This window comes from Miniopterus natalensis, chromosome 15 (assembly GCF_054644295.1).
Source record: "Miniopterus natalensis isolate mMinNat1 chromosome 15, mMinNat1.hap1, whole genome shotgun sequence".
In the NCBI taxonomy this organism is placed as follows: domain Eukaryota; kingdom Metazoa; phylum Chordata; class Mammalia; order Chiroptera; family Miniopteridae; genus Miniopterus; species Miniopterus natalensis.
Genome location: NC_142095.1, coordinates 33,440,208 through 33,455,569, shown reverse-complemented (window position 1 = coordinate 33,455,569; position 15,362 = coordinate 33,440,208). Strand labels below are relative to the sequence as shown.

At 46.3% G+C, this 15,362-nt stretch overlaps 1 protein-coding gene across 2 annotated transcripts in view; it reads right to left on the bottom strand.

Moving 5' to 3' along the window:
- The window catches only part of SRGAP3 (SLIT-ROBO Rho GTPase activating protein 3), a 216,020-nt gene that overhangs the window by 69,329 nt on the left and 131,329 nt on the right, over positions 1-15,362 (bottom strand). The window lies entirely within an intron of this gene.

The following is a 15,362-nucleotide window of genomic DNA, read 5'->3' as shown; positions in this document are numbered from 1 at the left end:
AACATCTTATGAGAGTTCCATAGAACACAGTTTGAGAAATAAGGCTCTGGCATCTCAATTCATCAGAGCAGTGCAGGTAAATAGCCCTCTGGATCACTGGCAGAACACTGAGGTTCTCGCCTGCACTGTGTCTCCAACTGGCCATGTACTCTTGGAGACATAGTTACCATATCTATAAAATAAAAAACAAACTAAAGAAACACTTCCCAAAGCATGCTCTGGGGGTGCCACACTAAAAAAGGGGACAGAAGTTTCTGTGACCAAATACATTTGGGAAAAGTTAAAGTGAGACAGGTTTTCTCACTGCAGAACTTTTCAGGGGCTTTTATACCCTCACATGCATGGACTTTCTAAGGTGGACTGCAGAGTGTAGTTTAGTTGACCTCAATCCTTTTTCTGCAAGGTGACTTAAATGTTCAGTTTATTGAGGGACATAATTCAGAAAACAATGAACAAATTATCTCCAAATTCCTTCCAGCCTGAGGAGTCTAGGATTCTGTCACTTTTATTATTATTATTATTATTATTATTATTATCATTGTAAATATTCTGATGCCTGGACCAGCGTGTGAAATTTCTGTGTTGAAAATGGGAGTCCTGGTCCCTGCTCCCTGACAACTGGGCAGGGTCCCTGCTCTCCCTTTCAGCATCCTCAGCCTCAGGCATGACAGGCAGCTGACTGGCAGAAACCAGCCTCCCTCCATCCTGCCCTGTGCAGGTCAGCAGCCCCTGGGCTCAATGGTAGCTGGGGGAGGCTCAGTACCAGGCTCCTTCTCCTCACCCACAGCTTTTCTCTCAGCTTCTGGGCCTGGACTTGCCAAGAATCACATGTCTGAAGGCAGCCCTTGCATATATCAGTTCTCTTAAGAGACAGCAAAAGCTCTGGGGCAATTCCAGGGATCTCCTCAGACCTCGCTCCAGCTCTGTGACTAAAGAAAAGGGACCCAATGCAACAGCACAGCAGAGTCACAGCAGGACTTCAGGTGCAGAGCTCACAGGGAACCTTCAGTTCCATCCCATGCATCTACACTGGTGTGTGATGAATCCAGCTAGCTATCCCCATTTCCTTCTAGTCTCCCCCTGATTTTCAATCTGTGCCTCAGTTTCTCCTATGACCCCTCCCCCCAATGTTTGCCCCACTGCTGACCCTGGACTCTGACACCCACAGTGGCTCCCCTCGGTGCTCACTCTCACCAACATCTTTGACACCCAAGACCCAGTTTCTTCTGTATTTATTTGTATGAGCTCACTTTCTGAAGGTACTAAATATACATGGTTACAGGGCCCTACAAGCCAGCACAGTAAAAGTGAAGAGAAGCCTCTCAGGCTCCCAGACCTTGCCCAGAGTCAACTACTAGTCAAAGTTTCTTCTGACGCCATCCAGAAACAGTCTATGGATATACAAGCACGCATTTGGGTAGTGTATCTTCTCTTTTAAACACAAATGGAGGTATTCTACTGACACCTTTGCATCTCGCTTTTCCCACCTAACAATATATGGGAGATTTTTCCTTCACAGCCCATGTAGCTCTTGCATCCCCCTTTTTGACAGCTGCTTGGGGTTCCACATACCAGATGTATCATAATTCATTAACCAGCTGCATAGTGATGGACATTTGGGTCGTCTCCAGTCTCCCAATATTTTAGACAATGATGCAGTGAACATCCTTGTACTCTATCACTGTGCACATCGGCAGAGATCCCTGTCAAGTAAATTCTTAGAAGCGGCCGTGCTGGGAAGAGTCCTTCCTTCAAAACTCCCACCAGCATTGGCTTCTCAGTCTCTGCCCCAGCCGGTTCCCCACACACTACTGACTTCAGCTCCCACTTCTTGGTGATCGGCAGCCATGTCACCATCTCCATGGTCCTCTCTCCTGGGCTCTGTCCTGCATGACCTTGAGCCCAAACTCAGAGACCTATATCTTCAGCTGTTGTAAAAGAGTATGGTCTGGATGTCTCCTCATCACACCAAACTCAAATTATCCAAAAGCAAACTCCTAAACTTCCCTCCACCTCCTTGAGTTTGGTCAATGGGATAATATCTTCCCAGAGATGGCAACTGGAAAATTTAGAGTTATTGACACTTTAAAAAAAACACCCTTCCTCCTCAATCTAATCTGTCACTGCCTCCTGCCTTCTAACTGTCCAATCGTTTGTATTCAGTAGCAGGTGATGCTAGTTCCCTCCCCAACATCCATTCTTGCCCTTCTTCCTTCCTAATATAGCCCTGAATTTGGCCCTGCATTCAACCCTCCAGCTCAGTTCTTCCAAGGACAATGACCCCATCTCAACCTGAGATAATGGATTCTGGAATGTTGTTAGCCCAAGGGTGTGACTTAACTGGATGGAAGAGGATGACTTAGATGGTTAAGAGAAAGGTTTTAGCTTTTCTATTGAGTGCCAGCAAAAACAAAAACAAAAACAAAAACACCCATAGAATCCCAGCTGCTACCAGCAGACATCTTAGGACCATAAGAGGAAGCAGTCTTGGGTGATAGAACAAAAGAATTCTGGGTCCTTATCAAAAGCCTGCCTCCCAGTGAACTTCCACTTCTGTGGCTTTATTGGTTAAGCCACTTTAAGTTGGGGTTGTTACTTGCAGCCAAAAGCATCCTAAAAGATAGGTTTCCCACCACCAATCCCAGAGCAAGCATGTCATCATTGCGGGATCCAGATTACTAAAGCTGCCCTCTAGCAAAGTCCTCGACTCTTGTCCCCAATTCTGCATGCCTGTGCCAGTATAATTTCCTAGAAATGTATTTCGCTGTGTGCCTCCAAAGCCTCCTCGATGTCTACAGACAGGATCAAGATCCAGCTCTTCAGCTGGACTGTGAGGCTCTAGGCTACTAGCACTGGCTTGGTTAGACAGTAGAGAGGGCTGTATTTTGGGGCCACAGAGATGGGAACTGGAGATAGGGCTTTAAGCCATTTAGCCTCTCAGCACCTCAGCTCCCCTATCTGTAAAATAGTACCTGTCACTGTCCTTCTTTGCACTTATAAAGCGAAGTGTAATGATCTGGCTTGTTTATTTATTTATTCATTTGTCATTTGTTCCCCCCACTTGAATGTAAACCCCATGAAAGGAAAGAGACTTTCTTTTTGGTGGTACATGCTCAACTCCCACAGTTGCTAGGAGGGCTGGCAGCAAACAGCCCCTAGCCAAGAGCACCCTTCACGGATAGCCTCAGAGGACAAGGTGACGCACCTTCCAAAGACTGACACCTCATCCAAAGATGAGAGGCCTGCCTCTCTGTATCAACCTGGACAGCACTGAGTGTCACTCCATCTGTAGAACTCCCTGCCGGGCTGGCTAAGACTTCCAGTAAGGCTGCCTGCATCATGGCTCGTCTTCACCATGCTCCCTCCCCTCCCCTCCCCTCCCCTCCCCTCCCCTCCCCTCCCCTCCCCTCCCCTCCCCTCCCCTCCCCTCCCCTCCCCTCCCCTCCCCTCCCCTCCCCTCCCCTCCCCTCCCCTCCCTTCCCCTCCCCTGGTGTGGATCCCAAGAATTCTCCCTAATTATTCTGTTAGATGCTGAATTCAGATGTCAGAGCTGGCTTCCCAGGGTACCCAACCTGCAATATCTAGCTTCCCCTATCCTCCGTGCAATGCCACAGAGCCTGTCACATAGTGAGTGCTCATTTGTTGAATAAATCTACGAAAGTATGAAGGGAGAGTTCCTCTAAGCCTTAGTTTCCTTATCTGTAAAAGTGGGGTGATGTCACAGGTGTCATGGAATCCCTGTACGGATGAAAGGAGATAACCCAAATGGCAGCACTTCGCATCAATGGAGAGCTTGGGGAATAGTAGTGCAGGTTGAATTGGTGCCCCCTGATGCCAGGGACAAGGCTAGGAAGTTGTCCAGAAAAGGAAATACAAGTTGAATTTTTTATTTAAGTTGTCCCTTAAGAATCTCCCAGTTTGGCAGGATCGAGAGTCAAGAACCAAATAATTTTAAGGCAGGTGGTGGAAAAGGCCACAAGAGTGACAGACAAGGTGACATGGGCTGAAGTGATGAAGAGGATGCAGGGACAACCACCAGAGCCAGCTCACCTGCATGAATGGACAGAGACGGAGGTGGCACTCGGGGAAGGGGCACAGCCTGAGCAAAGGCACAGAGGCTGGGACAAGGAAAAGCTTGGTTTGCAAAGAGACAAGCACAGCCACAGAAGAGCAGATGATAAGCTCGAAACAGAGGCGGGGCCGGTCGCGTGGGCTCGTGGACTGCAGGCTTCATTCAGAGTGGACCCCAGAGCCTCTGAAGGCTGTGAGCAGCAGCAGGTGATGGCCAGAGCTGTGCTTCTCTGGGAAGATGAAGACGGCGTGCATGGAGGGCGGACAGGTGGGGAGCAGCTGGAGGTCTGGTTCTTGTGTTTCCTCAACGGCACAGTAAGTCACCAGGTGGAACCTGCTCAGTCTCTGCTCATTTCCCTCTCAGCACCAAGTACAGGGCTGGCCACAGAGTGAGTGCTCAGCAAATAGTTACTAAAGTGTACAGGACTCAAAGGAATTTTATTTTTCTATGGTTGGGGTTGGTTGGGAAGGGAAATATTCTCAACCACAGTTCCAGAAACTACTGAATGAGGAGCCCAAACCAAACATTCCACCAGGAACAGGAGGCCAAAACCCTGATAATCTCTAGCAGACCATCACACCCAGCCCTTGGGGACCCAAGTGGCAATACATTAGCACTCTTCGTGCACATTTCTCACATGACTTTCATGCCTGCAGAGGTCGGGGGTGGCAGGCTGCTTCCTTCATGCACAGGAAGTGTGTGGACTGTGGAAAATGATTACATTGGGCTCAGCCATGGCAACCGTGGTTCTTTGGGGTTGAACGGGTACAGCACTGTCTGTAAAATCAGATGGCAGGTGGCCCCGGCCCTGCGTCTTTCTTCTGCCCACAGCTAATGCCAGTTAAACTCCCATAGGGACAGATAACTCTTTCATGGGGGCGGGTGCTGTCCTGGGCATTGTAAGGTGTTTAGCATCATCCCTGGCCTCTAACCACTAGTTGCCAGGAGCATTCCCCATCCCCACCCCACCCCAAGTTGTGACAACAAAAATTATCTCCAGACATGGCCAAATGTCCCCTGGGGGACAAACTCGCCCTGGCAGAGAATCACTGCCCTAGACCAAGGGCTCCAAGTGGCAGCTTCTCTGGCCTGTAGACGTGTTTTATTTGGCCATTTAGTGTTTTCAGATCATCTGGTTCTTTTCCCAGCTTTTAAAAACCAGAAAGTTTCCCTTACATATCCAGATTTTTGGCTTCTCTTGGAAAACTAGAAGATCCAGCAATCTTGGGCCCCCACTTTGAGCATGGTGGCCCCTTTGCATGAGGTTTGTACTCTCGAGTTGGCCAAGTGCCCAGAATCTCTCTCCGCTCGTCCACATCATTCATCTGGCCCATGCGGGCGTTTGACTCAGAGACCAGTAGGGTCTCACAGAGAGTGACCATCTGAATCCCCTGGCACTCATCAAGGACAGCCATGGCTAACCTGCCAAATTGGAACCTGTAAGAGTGCCTTTTTAACCAACGTCCTTATATTCCAACTTTGAGAGTCACTGAAGAGTCCGCTTCCTGAGACCAAACCTCCTGGTTCCCCTGTGGACCCCAACAGCAAGCCTGTGTAGAATCCTAGTGACCCCTGAGCCCATCCTCCTACTGACACTACCTCCTCTTGTACCTCTGTGGCCAATTCTTCACCTAGCTTTGATTCGATTTACACCAGCACTTACTGAAACCTACTAGATACCAGCTCCAACTAGATATCAACTACAAAGCTGAATGAGACGCAGCCCCAGTTCTACTGATGGCAGCTGGCATTTATGGAGCACTTTCCATTTGCTGAATACTGTCCAAAGTCACTTCCATACATTTTCTAATTTAAACCTTTAAGGTAAGTAATAACATTATGTCCGCTTGACAGATGATAGCTGCAGGCTCAGAAGGGTTGAGCAACTAGCCCAAGTTGCACAGCTAGGAAGTAGCAGAGCCAGCAATCAGCTGTTAGTTGGTCTGACTCCAAAGCTGGCACTTGTAATGACTTTCTGTTGTCTGCTTCCTCTGTAGGCACACAAATGAAAAGAAGCCCTTGAAATGCTGTAATAGAGATGAGTTCAGGCCACAAGAAAGGTATGAAGGAAAGCATACCCTCTGGACACCACCTGCCTGTCCAAGTCACTTTCTCACCACCTGTGCAGAAATCAGCATCCTTGCCCCCACTTGCAGGCATGTCTAGTTGTCCTTTGCCTGGTCCTTCTTGGCCCACCTGCCCTGTTAAGAATAAATTAGCCATGCTGGCCATCCTGGCTTCTCCTTTCCTCCTTCTGATAATGGGTGATGAGATGTGATGGGACTGACCCCTGTGTGCCTGGTCATGTAAGATGGTCCATCAGGCATGGGACCCAGTGTGGCCAGGCTCCTTGTGTCTAGTGATTGGGTCAGAGATGGAAATGTATTCCAGGCTGAGTCAGTACAAATCTTCCCTGGGAGCTTTCTAATAACCACATTCTCAGACAATCTCTCCTCTGAAGTCACCGAGCTAGGATGTCAGGGGTCTTGGGCTATTCATCAAGAGGAGAATCAGGACCTTGATCACAGCATTAGAGTCCCCATCTAGAGATTCCTAGGTAAGATTGACCTCTGGACTTTTCCAGCTTACAGGATCCAGAGAATTTTCATTTTTGCTTCTGTGAAAGAATACTGACGTAACATGTGCTTATGTCAGTGTGAAAGTGACAAAATGACGACGGAGTGGGACAGCCTTCTGCAAACCCTCCACCAAGCACCAGTTTTCACCCAGTTCCTGCAAAAGAACCAAGTTCCAACCGATCAGAGGGTGCATAAGCTCCTTGAAGGCTGGCACTCTGGCTTCCCAGAATGCAGACCACAAAGATTGGCATACACAAGGAGCTCTATAAATGCCTGTACACAAAACCCCCACAGGGTCATGTCAAGATGGGACCAGCTGACTAAATTTTTTTGACATGGTGTTTCCTGAGTTAAATTTCTTCACCATGAAAATCTTGCGATGGGTTGCTTGATTTAGTTTTTAATACATGGTTAATCATGCTTTTATGGAAAACCCTCAAAACTATTACTATAGGTCCTAGAGCTTTATGAGCTGCATTTGAAATGTGCTGTTATTAAAGGGCATGTCTCTGTCTCCCTCAAATGAACTCAAAAGTGGGTCATTCCTTTGGCTAAAGTCACTCTTTACATTTAGAAAATAATGCCATGTTAAAATGTTGTGTTTTAACAAAAAGACTCCCCATTCATTTCTCCAATGGAGACCATTCCAAACAATCCTTTAGAAAATTTAAATGCAGGAAATAAGGTGGTGCCTTCCTCAACCCCCAGTTACCATGGGGCATCCAGGCCTCTCCTCCATCTCACCAGACCCTGCTACAGCAAGGCCCGTCTCTCTTCTCACTCTTGCTTGCCTAGATGTTCTCATGTAGGGTTACCTTTGGGGACATTCCATGGTTTTCCTAGTTCTGGGGCTCCAAGCAAACCATAAACGAACAAAACTGAATAAAAACAAAAACTTCTTTCTCTTGTAGTTGTAAATCCCACTGCTTTTCCACACTCCAGCTTGTTTTCTCATCAAATAGCAAAACTTGAGACCCACAGATGTTCCCTATTTAAGTATCTGGTATATGTAAGCACTGGCCATCTCCCAAAGCGATTGTGTTTTCATTTCCAAAGCAAAGGCTTGAAAGGCGTGTCTCAGTGGAATGGGGCTTCTCCAGTTGTTCCTGGAAGGTCAGCTTATCGCTGAGCATGGCAGCCTGGACAGCTAGCTGGCTGTTTCTCCTGGCTGTGTCCTAGCTTGCCAATAACTGGGCTGCCTGCACTCTGTCATGTCAGCACTCTGCCTCCCAACACCATCCTTAGCCTACGCTCTGCCCCACCTTCCACTTGGACCCTTGTTACTCCTCTCCCCCGCCCCACCTTCTTCCCTTCCCTGCTCCTGGACACCTCCCTTCTGTTCCTCCCCTTTCCAAACCGATTTACGTCTCCTGTTGCTGCCACTCCAAATGCTGTCATCTACATGTTATTTCTGCAAGAAGCTGGAATGCAGATTTGAGCCTTGAACTCTCCCCCGTGTTGCTGGGGCTGAGATACCTGGCTGCAAGGAAATAGGAAGGTCCTGGAACCACTCATCATAGGTTCTTGGCAGTGGTGGGCCCCACTGAAGCCCAGCAATGAGCTGAGGCAAGAAGCCTAGCATCGTGCCTGCAACCCAGCATCTCTCTGGGATTCTGTTCGCACTGAAAGCCTTCAGTTTCAGAAATGCTTCAAGTAACAGGCCTGAGGAAGTCCGAAGATACCTTGGGATGGCTATGAACAGGTGACCTGATGTGGTCAGGCTGGGTGTTTTAGATCTCTACTAATACTAGACATTATTAATAATAATAGTTATCATTGTTAATAATAGTGCTGGGTACTATTACTAATAATAATACTTATCATTATAGTTAATAATAACAATAATGGCTATTGTTTCTTGGTATCTTAGCATGTGCCAGGCACAATGATAACTTCTTTACAGGTAATACCTCACATAAGCCTAATATCAGCCCCTTCATAGGAGGCACTATCATTAACCCCACTTTAAAGATCAGGACACCAGGGCTCAGGGGGGTGAGTGAGTTAGTTGCCCGGGATCACAGAGCTAGTAAATGTCATTCCCTCAACCATTCCACTCTGCTTCCTCCATTGGGAGAGCTAGCATTCTACATGACTTTAGAATCCCCCCCGCCAACATTCCAAGATAATTATAAAACATGGATACTCCTCTGCCTTAGCATAAAAAGCATACTGATATTTACAAGGCTCTGCTTTAGATCATCGTAAATATCAAATAACATGCAGTGCTCAGTGCCAATAATCTCCTGTTATTTGTGACCAAATTCCAGCCCGGCCTCCAGGTTAAGGCAGAAGGAGAGATGGTCTGAACTGCTGGGCTGAGTCTCTGCAGAGGCAGAACATACTCAGGAGTAATCTTGCCTGACTATGCCCCTCATGTTGGCCTATGTTTTGGGGGTTTTGGGTGGGGTTTTTTTGTTTGTTTATTTTGCCACGAATCTCTTACAGATAAGGAGTGAAAGGTTCATGCGGCAGTGGAGAGTCTGTGTCCTGAGGAACACGACAAAGCCGTCTTCCTGAGAAATCAATATCCACGAAAACCTGAGGCCACTCAGTTTTGAGCTTTTTCTCCCTCTCTACACAATCTTCAACGTGAATCTGGTTGTTGTCTGGCTCATTTGTTGGATTAAAACATTACTGATCACATTGCTGAATCACTCACCTGAGACATCTCTTAAAACTCCTTGTCATTTTATAACCTTATCTTCAATTTCATTTGCATTGTTTGTGAATAAGATGTAATGAAGATTGCACTGGCATTTCAAAAATGTCTGCGGCCATGTATCCCCCTATCTATTCCCCACCTTTCCACCCATTAGCCCATCTACTCATCCATCCATCAGTCCACCCACCCACCCATGCATCTACCCATCCACTCATTCATCCACTCGCCTAACCACCACGCATCTATCCCTTCCTCCCTTTATATTCCCATATCAACCTCCCTGACCCAGGCTCCTATTACCTTCCACCACTAATCTGTATATTCATATATATGTATTAATAACATGTAACTACTCTCCCTGAGTCGAGCATCTCTCTTTTCAAAGCCATCAAATACACCAAATTAATCATCCTTAAACTTGGCTTTGATCATGTCGCTCCCTATTCAAGAACCTGCAATGGTTCTCCAATGTCTAGAAAATAAAGCCCAGATTCTCATTCTGGCACACAAGGGCCTCCTTAATCTGTCTTCACTCCCCTCCCTCTTAATTTCAGTTCTCTGGTATTTAAATATCTAAATATTAAATATCCCCAATATTTGAAACATGCTGCAGAGTTGAGGACACAATAACAAACAACCAAGAACATGCCACCCAAATTAGATACCTATTAATATTTTCCCATTTTTGCTTCCAAATTACTCTTAGGAAGCAAAATGTTATAGACATAGCTGAAGTGTTCTTCATCGCCTTTCTTACTCCCCCACACCTCAATTACTATTCTGAAGCTGGTATGTATTCTTACACAGTCAACATTTGGATAGCTTTATGTCAGACAGGTGTCTAACAATATGAACAATATAAACTATTAATTCATGTTTTATTTATTTTATTTTAAATATATCTTTATTGATTTCAGAGAGAGGAAAGGAGAGGGAGAGAGAGAGAGAGAGAGAGAGAGAGAGAAAGAAACATCAATGATGAGAGAGTCATTGATCGAGCCCGCAACCCGGGCATGTGCCCTGACCGGGAATCGAACCCCGATCGCCTGGATCCTAGGTCGACGCTCAACCGCTGAGCCACGCCCGGCCGGGCTATGTTTTAAATTGTATAAAAATATCATGGTGATCCTTGTTTTTTTCATCCAACATTGTGTTTTCAAGTTTTACCCACATTGATACATGTAGATCTAGTTCCTTCATCTGAACTATTGCATAACATTCCATTGTATGACTATTCATAGCTTACTCAACCATTCCCTTCATGGAGGACATCTAGGTGATTTCTCTTTGCTTCTTTATTACAAACACTACTGCAGCAAATATCCTTGTACGGGGCTTTGCATGTGTGCACACAGATATACTAAAGCATCTTTAGGTTACACTTAGAAGTGGAATTGTTGGGTAACAGGGTATGCATCTCTGCCTTCACTTCACTGTTACTAGAAGTATCTAGTAACTGTTCTCAAAAGGGCTAGATGAATTTAGAGGTTTATTAGGAGGACACGAGAGCCCCTGCTGCTCCACATTCTTGCCAGCACCTAGGATTGCTTTACCAATCCAATGGCACTCAAACAGTGTCTCATTTCCACTCTACACTGTGAGCTCCTTGAGAGAGGGCATCATGTCTGACTGGCTTCTCTGTCTTCTTTAGCACCTGCCTTTACCACTGGGCACTGGAGTCAGACAAATCTAGATTGCAATTCCAGCTCCACCTACACTAGCATCAGCATTCTCATCTATAAAATTAAGTGATGACAGCATCTTACTCTCCTTTAAGAATTAAATGTCTATAGAATGCTTAGCCCAGAGCCTGGCACACAGTAAGCACTCACTAATTGTTTGTTATCTATAATTACTGTTCACCTACTGTCATGATAGTACTAATATATGTTTATTGAATGAGTTTGGAATGCCTGATGGTGACCAGCTCAGCAGGCTGTACTAGCAGAGTGAGCACTTCACGACTTCATCTCCCTGGGATATGGAAGAGACTGGTTGAAGGTCCCTCATGCCTTGGCAGTTTGCCCACTTTCTCTCTCTCTTTCTCCTTGCAGACCTCATAGTTGGACCCTCCAGCATGCAAACCCTCACTCTCTCCTTCAACCCAATAATAAAAAATAAACTTGGCTTTGAATTCAAGGCCATTGGTGCTTTTGATCTTGGTTACAAAGCAAAGCAATTATTGCACACAAAAGCCCTGATTTATTTATGAAATGCGACAGACATCTTCGAGGTGGGAACGAAAAAGCTCACTGAAGACCAAGCCCTTATTGACACACAGTGAATGGCTGCTTTCAAACACAAGCCCCCCAAATGCCCCCTCTTCTCTGCTAAGAGTCTTTCCTCATTAGTGCTTCCTCCAGAACACAGCAGCTTCCAACAATCAAATTCACTTCACTGCCCAGCAAGTAATTAAATTCTGCAAGCGTCAGAGCATAGAATAATGGGTGGCTATTGTTAAGGAAGCTGAGACTGGAAATGAAATGGGCTTCAGTGCCCATTCTCAGAAATGGTTGGGGCGGGAAGGGAGAGTAAGCAGGATGCAGATGGAACCTCCCACTGCTGTGCCACAGGGGGTAATGGGTTCAGTACCAGACCTGGAGTTCAAAACCTGCCTTTGGGGCCAGATTCTGAGCTTACCAGAGGGGGGAGGGGCACTCAGTTTCATTACCTGGAAAACAAGGAGGTTGGACTAGGTAAGTCATTCTCCATGTGTGGTCCCCAGACCAGCAGCATCAACATCACCTGGGAACTTGTTAGAAATGCAGATTCTCAGGCTTCTCTCAGTCCTACTGAATCAGAAACTGTGGGGGTGGAGCCCAGCAATCTATGTTTAACAAGTCCCCCAGGTGACTCTGAAGCTAAACTTGACAAACCAACCACTGGTAGATAATGTTTAAAGATGAGGCCACAAATTCAAATGCATAAAGGGCCAGGGAGGCAAAATAAAGGAGCCAGGAAGGTGTCCTACACTGGACAACAGCAGGGCCCCTGGTGCAGTGGAAGAGAGTGTGCCCTGACTAAAAGGGCCAGCAGCTACTCAGTACCAGCCAAGTATCGCCAAGTATGAACTCTCATGGATCTGGTATTGGCAGAGCTTCTGATTTTTTAAGAGAAATACAAAATCCTGATTTTTATATAAAACCCCACAATTTTTAAATGTTGATTTCATTTTCTTAACATAGTGAGGGCCAAGCAGATTACCCTGGAGAACCAAATTCAGCTGTGGACCACCATTCTGCAGACTCCATTCCGAGCTGCCTTGGACCGCCAACATGATATACTGTACCCACTGTGCTCTTGCCTTTCTCCTAACACTGAACTCTCAACTTCCTTTCCTTATTTGGCAGACTCCTATTTATCTTTCAGTACTCAACTCAAAAGTCACCTTAACTGTATCTCATTCTCAACTCTCTGTCCCATGTCCCACCCCTCTGCTAAGAAGGTAAATAAGAATCAAACACAGGGCCAAAGAATTGACACATAAAAGAAGGTACCACCAAGAAGAAAGATATGGAGAAGTTATAAAACAAGCTTTTCCCACAAACAAGCTTTTCCCACAGAGGAGGAATTAGGATCTCTTGGAAAAGTTATCCCATTGCTGCTTGAAAAATCACTTAAATAAAGACACTGATCCCATTTGACCAGAATCTAATATAATAAAGTTTTAAAAGGGCAAATATAGAAAAACCTAAGTGCAGAATTCATAGGCTAGATTAAAAAACAGTTGGACAAAAATACCTTGGGATTTGAGCTGAGAGTTCAGTGAGTCAACCATGTGATGAGACTGTCATGAAAAAGGCAAACCGCCTTCATAGATCTCCTTATTAGAAATGAAGAGTCAACACAGCCCTGCTCTAATCTTAGCTGGCCAGACCTCTCTGGAGTATTCTGAATGGTCCTGAATATTAACTTCTGTGGGTCAGAGAAGACCTGGAGAGTGACCCAGGGAGAGTATCCCAAGTGGGGAGGGAACAAAGCCAAATCACAGAGGCATGAGTGAAGGAGCTGGAATGCTTACTCAGAGATGGGAAAGTCCTGGATAGGTGATCGTGATTTCTGTCTTCGAGCAACTGACAGGTTTCCATGTGAATTTGACCTATGAAGCTCTCAAGGGTATGACCAGGCGCTGTGAGTGGAAACTCTGTAAGATTTCATCTCAACATTGGGGAGAATTTTCGATTGATCACAGCTATCCCCAAATGGAATGGGCTGTCCTAAGAGGTAATGAATGCCCTTTATTGAGGGAGATCTAGCAGAGGGAGGATGATCACTCTCATAGAGGATGATAAAAGGACTGGAACAGAAAGCCTAGTAGACATCTATTGATTTATTGCACATCAGTGTTTCCTGGAGAACCACCCCTCACCCATTCTCTGTCCCATGCATCAGGTGAAGTTGAGTGTACATTTGGCTTCAGGTGTGAGTGTGTTTCTCAGGCCTGGTCAGTCCACACTGCAACCCCCAGCCACAGGTACAGCAACAGGAGTGCTCATGGGACCCACACTGAGCCAATCAGTGCCCACAAGACCCAATTCTAGGAAAAAGGAGATCTCATTTTCAAATGAATTTGGAGCACGTAGAATGTAAACCTGGAACTGCCAGGGAACATCTGGTCATCACATGGAGAGAAATTGACTACAAAAGAGCCTTTCACTGTCCCCCCTAAAAGGGAGACAGGGAATTGGGAGCATAGCTGCAGAGAGCCTGATTTCCTTTGCGCCCTCAAAGTCCCCCATGCCTGAAGCCAAGCTTGGCTCTAGAGAACTGGTAAATTCCTTTTCTTCCTTCAAGCAGGCTGAACTGGGTTTCTGTTGTTTGTAATTGTAACAGTCCTGACCCCTACAATGACCTCTAAGATCTCGTCAGTTCCATTCTGCTATGGTGGACCCACACCTCACGCTTAAAGCAAGGGCCATCCACATGCATAAGTCCATTTGACCAGATGAATCCTATAATGGCTTCTGGAATTTGAAGTGCTTCCTATGGTCATAAGAATAGATTCCAGTACAAAAGGGAAAATGGAGAATCATGAAAAGGTAGCTATTAAGTCAAATAGCATCTTGCATCATTGAGAAGCTGGTAATCAAGGCAGCTGCCCCAGGCCCAAGCCCAGGAAGGATACCTGGCCTATATCAACTCTTCGAAACAGGCCCCTGACGGAGACATTGTCACCATCTCCACCTCCCAGATGAGAAGACTGACCCTCAGGGAGACCTGCCCAGGGTCACACAGTCAGTGAGAGATAGTTCTGCGACTCCAAAGCCTAGCCACGCTGCCTCCTGCCCATGATGACAACAGGCCCAAAGTTACCAAGTCTGGGATCCCCTTGCAGCTTCTCAGGCTTCACCTCCTCATCTACAAAATGGGTGAGGGCCGAGCCTCTTCCCCAGTCTGACCAGACATCGGCCCTGCAGTCATTATGAGGCCTGCAGGAACAGTTATTATGTAAGGAGCACAGGCTCAGTGCCGAGATTATCTATAACTGATGTGACACAAAGGGGCCATGCTGTGCTAACTCAGCCAGCGAGGCCCTGTCCCCGTCTCTCTCCCAGCCCACAGGGGCTGGGGCGTTTCCTTTGTTCCACAGGCACAGGCCTGGTAACAAGGCAGCCAGGAGCTCAGCTGTAGACATTTTTTCATTATTTTCCACCCTGTTAACCTCCATCACAAGTGAGGCTGCTGTCAGCCTAAATGAGAACTGAAAAGATTTATCTCACTTGTCCCCAGGCTCAGCTCAGGAAAAAGACCCTTCGTTTCCTAAAGGCCCTGATGACCCTTTCTCTTTGAGTCACTCCTACCCAGGAAAAAAGATGTGACAGTGGCAGCAGGCAGAGGCTTGTGATGGGACCAAGTGACCTGAATCACTTCAGTGTGGCTTTGCAAAGCGCTGTGTGAGTTTCTTTTATTGCACTGTATTTACCTTCCTAATTATGTTTGCTTATGCAAATATTAAAGTTAGACTATGTTTCATTAACACAGCCCCAGGAGGACACCAGAGCATACTGTGTGGCAGGACACAACTAGCTTGTGATTACAGTTTTGC